Here is a 12669-nt window from a genome sequence, read left to right on the forward strand (position 1 = left end):
TAGTTCTTAAGTGCATTACGATTGAAATAAAAAATTAAAAAAATACCATTAACCCTTTTGAATATTCTGCTTCTTAAGAGGAAATTATTTGTACCAAAATAATTCTACTAAACTAAATTTCTCATGAACATTCCCTTAAGGAACAGTGGATATACTTCTCTCATACCAATGAGTACAGTCTGATTAAAATTTAAGCTCAATAATAAGTGCCCTCGTTTTGTATGCCGAGTCCGAATGGCGCACTGTGGGGAATTTGACCTCAAAAGTGTGATTTAATTCAAAACTAAAGATATTAAGAAATATTATGCACAATTCGAATGGGTATAAAATTCTCTTTCATGATCCGGAAAAAATTTGCTGTTAGGACATATAGCCAAGTAACAGTTTCAAACTAACATGATTTCGTATAATTTTGTAACGATTTTTTTCGGAAAAACTGTAAGTCACATTGCCTTGGAACTTTAAACCTATCTGTTTCAGGCATTGAACTAATTTTCCAAATTTTGATACAGTGGAAATCATATTTTACATACCGTTAAAAATAAATTTCTGACCACCTTAAAATTTTTATGTTTTTCTATGAAAACATGGATATATAATTGACTATTCAATCGTATTAAGCTTCGAATCTTGGTTTTTCTAATAAGTTTTTCGAAGTCACAGTTCGAAAAATTAAAACATATGTTGTGTATTCAAATTTTAACAATTTGCGAAAACAAAGGTAAACAAAAGAAAGAAAGAAGAAGAAAACCTTGGACTTGTAATTTGTTTTAAAATTTTTGGAAATTTCGAAATGCCTGCGGCTTTCTTGTTGGCTGTCCAGCCAGTAAGACAAAAAGTGTTTTCCGAGCAACGCATCAGGAGGCATTCAACCCCAACATTTTTGCCAACAAGTGAAAAAAAATGAGACCAAATTGTAGATGTTTTTTTAAATCTCAATTAAGCGCACACTGAAGTAACTTTTTAACCCAACAACCAATAACACAAATAAAAACAAAACAACCCAAAAGTGGTTATTCAACAGTTGTTTTGTTATTTTAAGGTGTATTTTCAGTATAAGAAGGAATTCACATTGCTTTCACCATAAAATTTTTAGTGAAATGGTTTCAGTGTTTTTGTGAAATCTATCATACGGGTCACCCCATTTCACATTAGCCTGCGAAACGAAACTTAGGTTATACCCGTATTGCAAATTGTAAATTTTGCCCATGAACATTCCACTTAGGAACAGGGCCAAACTTTTCACATATCAATGAGTGCAGTACGATTCAAGTTTAAGCTCAATGATAAGCCGAGTCTGAACGGCGTGACGCAGTGCGACACCTCTTTGGAGAGAAGTTTTATATGGCATAGTACCTCACAAATATTGCCAGCATTAGGAGGGGAAAATCAGGATTCGAACCCAGGCGTTTAGCGTCCTAGGTGGACATGCTAACCTCTGCGCTATGGTGGCCTCCATATACCCGTATATATATGTTAAAAAAATTTTGCAGGATTTTTATTTTTGGAGCTTTTTTTGTAAAATATGTCGATGCCGAAAATACACATATTTCGTGTATTATGTTGTTTGTATTACTTGTATGTATTTTTGCAAAGACTGGTTAGAAGAAACAAAAAAAAAAACACCACAATCTGCTTTTAACCAAAACCGTAAAATTAAATATATCAATGAGCGAGGCATTAGGAAAATAGCAAATTAAAAAAAAATATTCGGCACAGGATTATGAGCAGTGCTTCTGGAGGCCATCCAAGAATTCCTCCAGGTACCATACCTTGCTGGAAGGGTTTTCTTATAATCCTGTCTTAAAAAAAAAAAAGTTCGAAGAAAATGCTGGTCAGGATTATGAGCAGTGCGCCGGGAACGGGATGAGCATCGCAAATGCTAGAACTTTGAGTTTCAATCTGTGTGTTGTTCTTCGTTATCACAAGAAGCTTAGCTGGGAGCTACCGGGCGCGTCCACAGGTTGCGGATAGTGGAATGCTCCATACGGAGTAGCTACAACTGCAGTCGCTGACAATCAGCGGTATCGAGTGGAGTCTCAGTGAGAGGCCGGGTGGCACCGGCTCTTGCTTAAATACTGAGTGCCTAAGATGCTCGATACGACAAGGCGAGACGTTCCCACGGCGATCGTTCATATAGAACGAGCTTGCTCGCCAAAAAGAGCTTGACGAATATCGCCACCTCTATATGCAAATGTGGCTACAACACAACATGGGCAGCGCTCTTGGAGGCAATCCAAGAATTCCTTCAGGTAGCACCATTCTTTGTTGGAAAGCCTACAGAGCTTTCAAAAAACAAATTATTCAAAAATCGAACGGTTGATTTTCTTATATTCCTGTTTTTTTTAAACAAATTTTCGAAGAAAAAAAATTATGGATAGGATTATGGGCAGTGCTCCAGGAGGCCATCCAAGAATTCCTCCAAACTTCGTCGCCTAGCCCATTTTATGGGCTCAATTCTACCAGAACGCATTGTGTTAAATTTCATCGAAATCGTGAATTAAAAGCTTTCTTATGGGCTCAACACTCTGTATCGGGTGATCGGTCTATATGGCAGTTATATCCGAATATGGTCCGATCTGAAGAACATTCAACAAAAAGGTGTAGGGGCCTAACACAACTCACTGTGGCAAATTTCATCGTAATCGGATGAAAACTGCTCCTTTTATGGGCTCAACACCCTGTATCGGGAGATCGGCCTATATGGCAGCTATATGGCAGCTATATCCAAATATGGTCCGATCTGGAGAACATTCAACAACAAAGTGCAGGGGTCTACCAGAACTGACTGTGCCAAATTTCATCAAAATCGGCCTTAATACCCTATATCGGGAGATCGGGCGGTCGGTCTATTAGGCAGCCATATCTAAATATGGACCACATTTCACAGGAATGGATAGGTGCCTACCAGAACTCACTATGCCAAATTTCATCGAAATCGGTTAAAAAATGAAATGTAAAATACGATTTATAATGCATACGTCAAAAACGTCATAATCCTAGCCAAAAAAAAAACTAGTTGCAATCTGAGTTCCAATCCTGGCGAGAACATCAACAAAATTTTTTTAACTGTTATTTTCCCTCACTAACACATACTGGCGGCATTCGTGAAGATTTTAGAGTGGTCAAACTGCTTCGGAAGGCGCAGCGCTGACAATAAATAGATTTAAAATAATATGTGTTTTATCATATTTAAAATTTTGATAAAATTTATATAGGCGCTATAGCAACAACAAAAAATCTAAAACAATGATATTATGTCAAAAGTGAACAAGTAGCGGAGCATTTTTGAAGTTTTTGACGTTTACTGCTTTATATCGTACATTTACCAACATTTTACAGTCGAAAACCTAAAAACCGACATACAGACAATCTCTGGTTTATGAGATCAGAAGGTCAGGTTTATATACAAAGCATACGAAATTGTTTTGAAAATGTTGTAATACCCAAGATATCTGCAAAATTATAAATACCCAGCTTTGGGTAAGTACCCGTGTATTTATCCAATTTACCGCGTAATACCTTTTGGGTATTTACCCATCGCCATCTCTTCCCATGAACAATCCGCTCAATAATAAAGAGCCGCCTTTTTATACCTTAGTCCGAACGACGTGCCGCAATGCAACACATCTTTGTGGAGAAGCTGGAAGACAATTTACATCTTGAAAACAGTGCAGTTGATCTTTAATTGGACAAATCTATACCCGCATATTGCAATGGATAGCATTAACAGAAATAGAACGGGTTCAATACTTGCACGAAAAACTATTTTCTGGTTCGACTCTACTGGCACAATTTCTTGCGTAAAATATATTTCGTGATTGGACAACCCTTGTATTGTTACCTGCCAACTGACAGCTCTATCGTAAATCTTGACATTTTTGAAGTTATATGTACTCAGAATGTTTTGACATACGAGCGATATTTGTGTTGCTTACAGTAACTTAAGATTCATTTCGCCCACAAAATGAAATTAAATCGTGAACATTTTCGTGCGATTATTTTTTATAACTTTCGATGTGGATTAACTCAACAACATTGCATCGATAAACTTAATTCAATTTTTGGCGATGAAGATTCATCAAGGACCAATGTTTATTAATGGTATGGTGAATTCAACCGAGGTCGTAGTTCACTCCAACACGAATTTCGTTCAAAATCAGTTGTTGTTCCAAAATCCATTGATGCTGTGCACCAACTGATATTGCAAGATCGATGTGATCTATCGTGAGATGGAGACAACCTTAGACATTGGTGGGACCAACATACATTCAATATTGCATGAACATTTGACCGTCAAAAAAATTTGTTCGCGTTGGATCCCACACAATTTGTCAATCGCTCAAAAAGATCGTGTCGATTGGTCGAAATAAATGCTCCAAAAATACGAAACAACTGCACTTAAAACATGGATTTGATGAGTCATTCGCCGTGTAGCCCCGTCTTGGCACCGAAAGACTCCATATTATTCCCGTACGTAAAAAATAAAATGAGAGGTCAACTTTTTTCTACACCTGAAGAAACGGTTGCTGCGTTCAGAATGCATATTTTGGAGTTACCTCAATCATAGTGGCAAAAGTGCTTCGACATTTGGTTCAAACGCAAACAAAAGTGTATTAAGATCTATACACATTTCCGTGGGGAATATATTGACAGACAATAAAGCTATTTTTGATGATAAATATTTGTTTTTGTGTTCTCTTATCCCGAATTATAAAAGCCAACCCTCGTATGGTCTCCAACATTCAATTCAAATATGGTCCGAATCGGATCATCACTTGATCTAGTTGTTATAGCATAGCAATTCTTTTCTTTTAACCTTTTTTGCCTTAAAAGAGATACCGGGAAAAGAACTAGGCAAATGCTATCCATTGAGTAGGGTATATAAGATTCGCCCCGGCGGAATTTAGCATTTATAAATTTTATTTTTAAATGTACTTTTGTGTCTAAAATTTCAATAAATTCATATTTTATACAAAAGCCGGGTAGATGTTAATTTTTATTTGTGTATTTGTGTTGTTTTGTTTTGCCACAAACATATGTTCAAATCAACTCTGGTGCAAAAAATAATCGGTAGCCATTTGGAAAATATCGATACGACAGTTTCGAGCGCGGTAATACATCCATTCAATACGTGACGAAATGTCATTCGATACAAAAGCGTATTCGATCATGTATGCGGTAATTCGGCCCCAGGACGATAAGGCCACGAACAGTTTTGGAATGTAAGATGGGGTTAAGGCCTTCTCTGAGGATGGCACTATCAGCATCGTTTGGGTGCCGGGCCATAACGGAGTAAGGGGAAATGAAAGAGCAGACGATTTGGTAGTGAAAGCCAGAGGACTGCCGTCAATAAACTTGGTTAGCCCGAAGCCTTTCAAGTCGACGCAGTACGAGTTAAGATGTCGGGTACCGAAAGCGCATGTTACACTGTGGAACGCGCATGTTACACTGTGGAACTATAAAAGAACCTACCTTATGTAAAATTTGTTAACGATTTCAAAAATGGCACATATACAAATGTCAGATTTTTAGTTTAGGATATATGACCGTTCAAAGATGACTTTTTTTGAAAAAGAAACAAAAACAATTTTTAGGTAATTTGGTCGGATTTTAAGTGTAATATATCGAAAACTAGATATTGGGTTGTAACTTTTTATTTTTTCTATTGATGGATACAACTAATAAATGTAGAATTACCCAAGTAAAAAAAGTTGATATGGTCAGATCCAATTATATCTGGCATCGAATATAATTGGATCCGAAAAATGCTTATATATAATTGGATCTAATTGTATCAAATTAGATCCAATTGGATAAAATCTTATACAAATTGATACAATTGTATTTCGAATTTGTCCCAGATATAAACAGATTCAATTATATATAATAATATCTAATAGGATCTTAAATCTTAAATTTAAATAAATCCTGTTGTTTTTTTTTTGTTTATTTTACATAAGGAGCGTTGTTAAATAAGGAGCATTTTTTATCCAATTTCGATGAAATTTGGAACATTGAGTTTTGTGGTCCAGATCTGACCATATTTGGATATAGCTGCCATTTGGAACGATCTCCCTAAATAGAGTATTGAGCCCATAAAGGGAGCATTTTTCGTTCAATTTCGATGAAATTTAAAACAGTGAGTTTTTGTAGACCTCTACACACCTTTGTCGAATGTGGTCCAGGTCGGACCATATTTGGATAAAGTTGCCATATAAACCGATCTCCCGAAATAGAGTATTGAGTGAAACATCAGGCGCTGGGATCCTTTATGGGCAACATCTGCTGCTTTTGAAACTCATAAAGAATTCACAGCAAAAAGCTTGGTCGAAAATGAAATGGCGATACAGGAAACCAGTCAAATGCTTCTAGCAACAACACACTTTTTGCTGACTTTTCAAATGTTTTTTGCTATACTATTCTTTGAATAGAAAGAATCAAACAATGGTCTAAAGCCGGACAATATGGAAATGGAAACTCAATAAAAAGCGTCCATGGAAAAAAAAAACTTTGGACGAGAAACAATGAACAACCTTAAAATGGCGCATGTGCAAATGCAATGAAAAATTTTACAAATTATTTTTATTATTACACATTCTTTAGCTATATTACACTTAGAAAATAAAACCCATATATCACATATTACCCATTGTTAACACCAGCAATCACATATTGATCAAATTTTAAAAAATGACAAAATATCTCTCGTTGTTTGAGTTGGAATCTTTGTAAGATAGTAAAATGCCTAATACTTTAGGATTACTAATGTGAATATATTATTTGCTATATCATTTAAAATAAAATATAAGCATTTTTACGTCAAAACACTGAAAGAGCAAAAGTGAGTTATTTGTAGCGCATTATATACATATATATAGCCCAATATAATTATATGAAGGACATGTCCCAATCCTTGGTCTTTGGGATGTACTCCGAAGTACTAGGACCACTGTAGTTTGTATCAAGCGGAGATCCTTGCGACTAAAGAAGTGGGGAGATGGTTTAGATATAATGACATAACGACTATTGGCAAAAATATCTCCTGGAGAATGTGTTTCTGAATTCAAAACCGCCCTCGACTGTGCAGATCTCTCAACGAGACAGCTGAACAGTTCAAAATTCAGCTGTTTTGGGTGCCGGGCCACAGAGATATCCCAGGGAATTGTAAAGCAGACGAACTTGCGAGACTGGGAACCATCTTACACATTCCACGGTAACTGGGATCTGTGGATATGCCTCTAGCGGCACGTAAGCTAAGTTTTCAGGATCAGGACGGAAGGGCAACGAATGATAGATGGTCACAAAGAGGGGGATGTGAGCATTTCAAAACTATGTGGCCTAATCTATACTTGAAGAGGTCTAGTAGATGTGAACGTTCGCAAGTTGTTGGGCTCTTTAAAACGATATGGATGGTTCAACAGTAGGAACTAAAAGGCATCTTCCTTCTCCTATTGCTGTGGTATCACAATCAACGAAAACGTCTACGCGAGTCTGATGGCAGACTGCCACTCAAACCTAACCTAATCTATATCCAAATGACAGAACAGCTTTGCTCCGTGCATGTTGTTAAATAAATTTCCAGGTTTTGGAACGTTTGTATTAACCACCATCCTTCTTAGAAACAAAATAAGTAATCGAGGCGCAGTTTGAAGAATCTACCTTCTTATAAAATCCAGAGGCTATTTTTTATCGATATCAGTGGAATATAGACTCTATAGAGCAAATGCAACTCCCCTGGTCTTGGCAAACATTGGTCTAGTGTACGCACGTAAATTTAAGTTTTCTAGTGGAAAATCCAACTGAAACCCGTACTCTGCAGTCTACTAAGCTCCTCAAGTGATAAATGCGGAATGGAAGTCTTAATACTCATGGCAGGTTCCGAAGAAAATAATTTGACAAAATCAAACTCATTCAAAATTAGAGAAACGCACGTCGAAATCGCCATCGAAGATATACAAATTCAGCTGGCAAGTAGATGAATAAACACACATTCACTATTGCACATCCAACACGCTCGAATTTTATGCCCAGTGTAACTTGTAAATCGGCGGTCTGTATTTAGTAGTCGCTGGTTCCCATTGTGGGAACCACAATTTTTGGACAATTCCATTTGATTTTTCAAATGAAATTCAAATTTGCCAATTTTGAATTCCATTTGTCATTGGCTTAATCATGTGCTTGCTTGATCGTGTACCCTTTTTTCAAAACACCGCTATACTCAACGTTGCAAGTGGTCTCCCCAACAGGATGGGAATTATTAGCATTACACTTTTTAACAGTGGATCTGTGTGAAGCCTCCAACCTTTGCGTTTTTTCATAGGCCTCATCAAAAATTTTTGACTCCTGTCCATGTTTGAATTTTGATAGATAACATTGAGTTAATATTTTGTTGCCCCAGTTATCGATTATCAGCTGATTTTGATTCTGTGACCAGGACCAGGAACGGAGGAAGCGCGCACGGCCTCTGAGTCTTCATGGAGGACTGTGACTTACAAAAGGACGTCACAGCTATCACGGAAAGACGTTGAAAAGGGTAAGGAGGCGCCCTCTTACGCCAGAGTGGCAAGGAAGCACAGCAGAGATGAGATGACTTATGGAGTCATCGGTATCGGCTGTGCATCCGGTAGGATTCCACCAGGTCATCGCTCCCAAGTGAAGCATCTGGTAAACGAACGCTTTGCCACAGCGGAATGTATTGATAACGTCAAAAAGCTCGTTGGAAGTAACCACACTTCTTGGGGCGCAAGACTCAACCTTGTGAGAAAGATGGACATCCCACAGCTCACAAAGGCGACGGTCTTCATCAAGGATGTGAGCGGCTAAATCACGACGGAACGCATGATGGAAGTCTTAAACAAGCAAAACCAAGATTTGGCAGGGAGAAATGGGATGTTTTCCACAAGGAGGAGAAGGAGAAAGGGACTCTTCTTGTAACGGGCATTGATCAAGTCTCCATGACAAGTTTCGCTAAGACAAAAGGCATGGCGTAATACGGGGCCATGTCCGTCTTTTTCAAGATTGGGAAGACAAGGATAGGCAAATATCCTCATATTGAGCTATCAGGCGGTGCAGTGGCGGGACACTCAATAGAGCCTAACGGACAGGGGGCCGACGACGAGACAATTACCGACTCTCTTAATATTGGAAAGACTGGGATGGATAAAGATCCTAATGCTGAAACATCAGGCAGTGCTGTGACAGAGAACTCAATGCCGCATGTACGGCATGACAGCAACATGTACGGAAACGGCCACTTCTATCATAGGCATTGGGCGACGATCCCAAAAACCATGGATAAGCCACGAAAGTATAGAGGAATATGAATATCGCGCCTCTGCCTCGCTAGTCAAGCGCCTAGTTCGCAGAGATAAGCGAATATATTTTAATATGCTGGCAGAGCAAGCCGAAAATACAGCTAATATTGGAAACGTGCGTGGTGTCTACGAGTCAGTAAAACAAATGGGCGGCAACAATATAAAGCCAACGGCAATAATAAAAGATGAGGACGGATCGGAATTAACAATACCCGAAATGCAATTAGAGCGACGGAGCGGTTTCTTCAGCTCCGAAGGACCAGCAACCGAGGAACTAAGCTCCGACCTTCTTAATCCCCCTGTGCGCAGAAATCCACGCAGGGATATATTTACGGCCCCATCCACCTGCGTAAAAATTGATGCCGTTCTGGTCTCACTCAAAAACTGATATACCAACTGAACTGTTGCAGTATGGGGCATACCGAGAGATGGGTAAATACTCAAAAGCTATGCCATATAGACCGATCTCCCGATATAGGGTATTGAGCCCATAAAAGGAGCATTTTTCATTCGATTTTGATGAAACTGATGAATTACCGTCGATTTTACAATTGCAATTCTTGATGTTATGAAGTATTGCCTGTACCAAACTTCATCGAATTCGGGTAATAAATGGAACTCTTATGGCCTCAATACCCCATATGGGGAGATCGGGCGATAGGCCTATAGGGCAGCTATATCCAAATATAGTCCGATCTGAACCATACTTTACAGAAATGGGTAGGGGTCTACCAGAACTCACTGTGCAAAATTTCATCGAAATTACCAATTTTTTGCCTCAAGTCTTTAAGCCTGGAGATCGGTCTATATAGCGGCTATATACAAATAAAATCCGATTTTATGAGATCAGAAGATCAAGTTTATATACAAAGAATACGAAATCATCAAAAATTGTTTGCAAAATTTTTTTATACCCAAGATATTTGCAAATTTATAAATACCCTAAAAAGGTATTTGTTGGGTATATACCCAATAAATACCCAAGCGTTGGGTATTTACCCGGTAGAAACCCATCTCTAGGCATACCACATAGCTCAAGCGACCACACCAATAATTTAGGGAGGCCTGGGATACAAACACTGTCCCCACGGAATGGAAGAAGGGGATCATGGTCACAATCTGGAGGGGGATAACATTGCTAAACGCAACAAACAAAGTGATGGCAAGTCTTCTTCTGCAGCGTATTTCGCCTGCACTTGACAGCATTTTGAGGAAGGAACAAGCTGGTTTTCGGCCAGGACGTTCTTGTGTGGACCACATTAACTCCATGCGCATAATCATTGAACAGTCTGCAGAACTTAATACACACCTATACTTTTTATTCATCGACTTCGAGCGTGCTTTTGACACAGTTTCGCAAAGTTAAATGTGGAGAATGCTGTTGAATAAGGCCATCCCTGAAAAAATCGTGACACTAATTAGAGAGCTGTATAGGAATGCTGAAGTTTCAGTCCGTTTCAATAGAAAAGAGAGCCGACCTTCGGGATTGACAAAGGAGTGAAGCAGGGTTGCATCCTGTCAACGACGCTATTTTTAATATTATTGGACTCCGTATTAAAAGCAACTTATTCTGAGGAATCCTATGGCATACGCTGGGGTATTAACGTCTTCCTCGGAGACATCGATTACGTGGATGATATATGCCTCTTTACACATCGCTTCGAACACATAAAGGCGAAAATGAAACGGCTGAATGAAAATGCTGCCAAAGCAAAGACCAAATTAATGAGGATAGCAATATCAAATATCAGTGACATCTCACATAATACAAAAGTTACAATCTTCAACATTAGTGTGAAATCCATTTTATTATATGGTTGTACAACTTGGAGCTTAAAACAAGCGACTACCCGTAAAGTCCAAGTTTTCAAGTTTCTGGCCAAACCGTATTTCAAATAAAGAATTGCAATTAAGAACTTCCCCTTCATTTCCTACGCGGACCGCGCGATGATATAGATAGAATTTGGAATCCATAAGAAACGCAAGGGAGGGGACGCGCGAAAAACACATAGATCTGCCTTACGAAAAGAGAGTGGGAATCAACTCATATATAGTGGAAGCAAGCCAAGGCTTTGGCAAACAATAGAGCTCGATGGAGAGAAATTGTTGATGCCGTATGTTCACATTGAACAGTTAACTATTGGCCAAAATTGTAATATACTCCAATTGTAAATAAAGAGCATATATATATATATATATATATATATATATGTATATATATATATATATATATATATATATATATATATATATATACAGCGGTCAAAAAAAGTATTCATCATTAGCAAAATTGATAATAAATTCACTTATTTTGGGTAATTGAAGAAAATTTAAAGTAAACAAATAATGCAGTTTTATGCAATAGTTTATTTTTCGTAATATGTTTTAAAATAAATTCAAAAAATAAATTTAATTAGCGCAAAAAATGCAATTTTATATAATAACACCAAAAACAGAACAAAAAAAGTATTCATCATTGATGTGCTATCATCAAAGTCAAATTCAAATATTATTTGGGAATCCCGCTTTTCTGTTTTATTTAGTAAAGGAGGCTTTGCCCTTGACAGCAAATATTTAATTTCATTGAAAATATAGTTTTTGTCAAAATGGGTCGTAAGCAAAACGAGGTTTCTGATGAGGTAAAAGTTTTGATAATAAAACACCACAGGAATGGTTTAACTCAAAAAACTATCAGTGAAATATTAAATAGACCACGATCTACTATACAATCCATCATCAGAAAGTGGACAGAAACGAAAACTGTTGACAATAAACCAAGATCTGGTCGACCAAAAGCACTTTCAGTTGGAGATGTGCGTTGGCTAGTGCGGCAAGTTCAGAAAACTCCGAAGACAAATGCGACCATTCTTCGTAAAAACACTATGGAATATTTAGGGAAGGAAGTTACTACACAAACAATTCGAAATACACTCAAAAGGCATAGTTACAGAGGAAGAACTGCACGTAAGAAGCCCTTTATAAATAAAATAAACCGAGTGAAAAGGCTAAACTTCGCAAAAATGTATGTAAAACAGCCCGAATCATTTTGGAAAACAGTCATTTTTGCAGACGAGAGCAAGTTTAATCTTTTTGGGTGCGATGGAAAGGTCATAGTGTACAGAAAACCAAATACAGAGCTTGAAGAACGAAACACAGTTGCTACTGTAAAACATGGTGGAGGTGGTTTAATGGTTTGGGGGTGTATGGCGGCTTCAGGAGCGGGAAATCTTGAAATTATTAATGGAGTAATGGATCATAAGTATTACATTGACATTTTAAAGAGGAATTTAAAAGATAGTGCTGTAAAACTTGGGCTTGGTAATAACTTTCAATATTATCAAGATAATGACCC

General features: G+C 37.7%; 1 protein-coding gene across 1 annotated transcript in view; it reads right to left on the reverse strand.

Annotated features, from left to right (window-relative positions):
* LOC106090051 (pre-mRNA-splicing factor ATP-dependent RNA helicase PRP16) overlaps positions 1-12669 on the reverse strand; it is a 154433-nt gene that overhangs the window by 131986 nt on the left and 9778 nt on the right. The gene's annotated exons all lie outside the window — the stretch shown is intronic.

The sequence above is a fragment of the Stomoxys calcitrans genome, chromosome 4, assembly GCF_963082655.1.
Source record: "Stomoxys calcitrans chromosome 4, idStoCalc2.1, whole genome shotgun sequence".
Classification (NCBI taxonomy): domain Eukaryota; kingdom Metazoa; phylum Arthropoda; class Insecta; order Diptera; family Muscidae; genus Stomoxys; species Stomoxys calcitrans.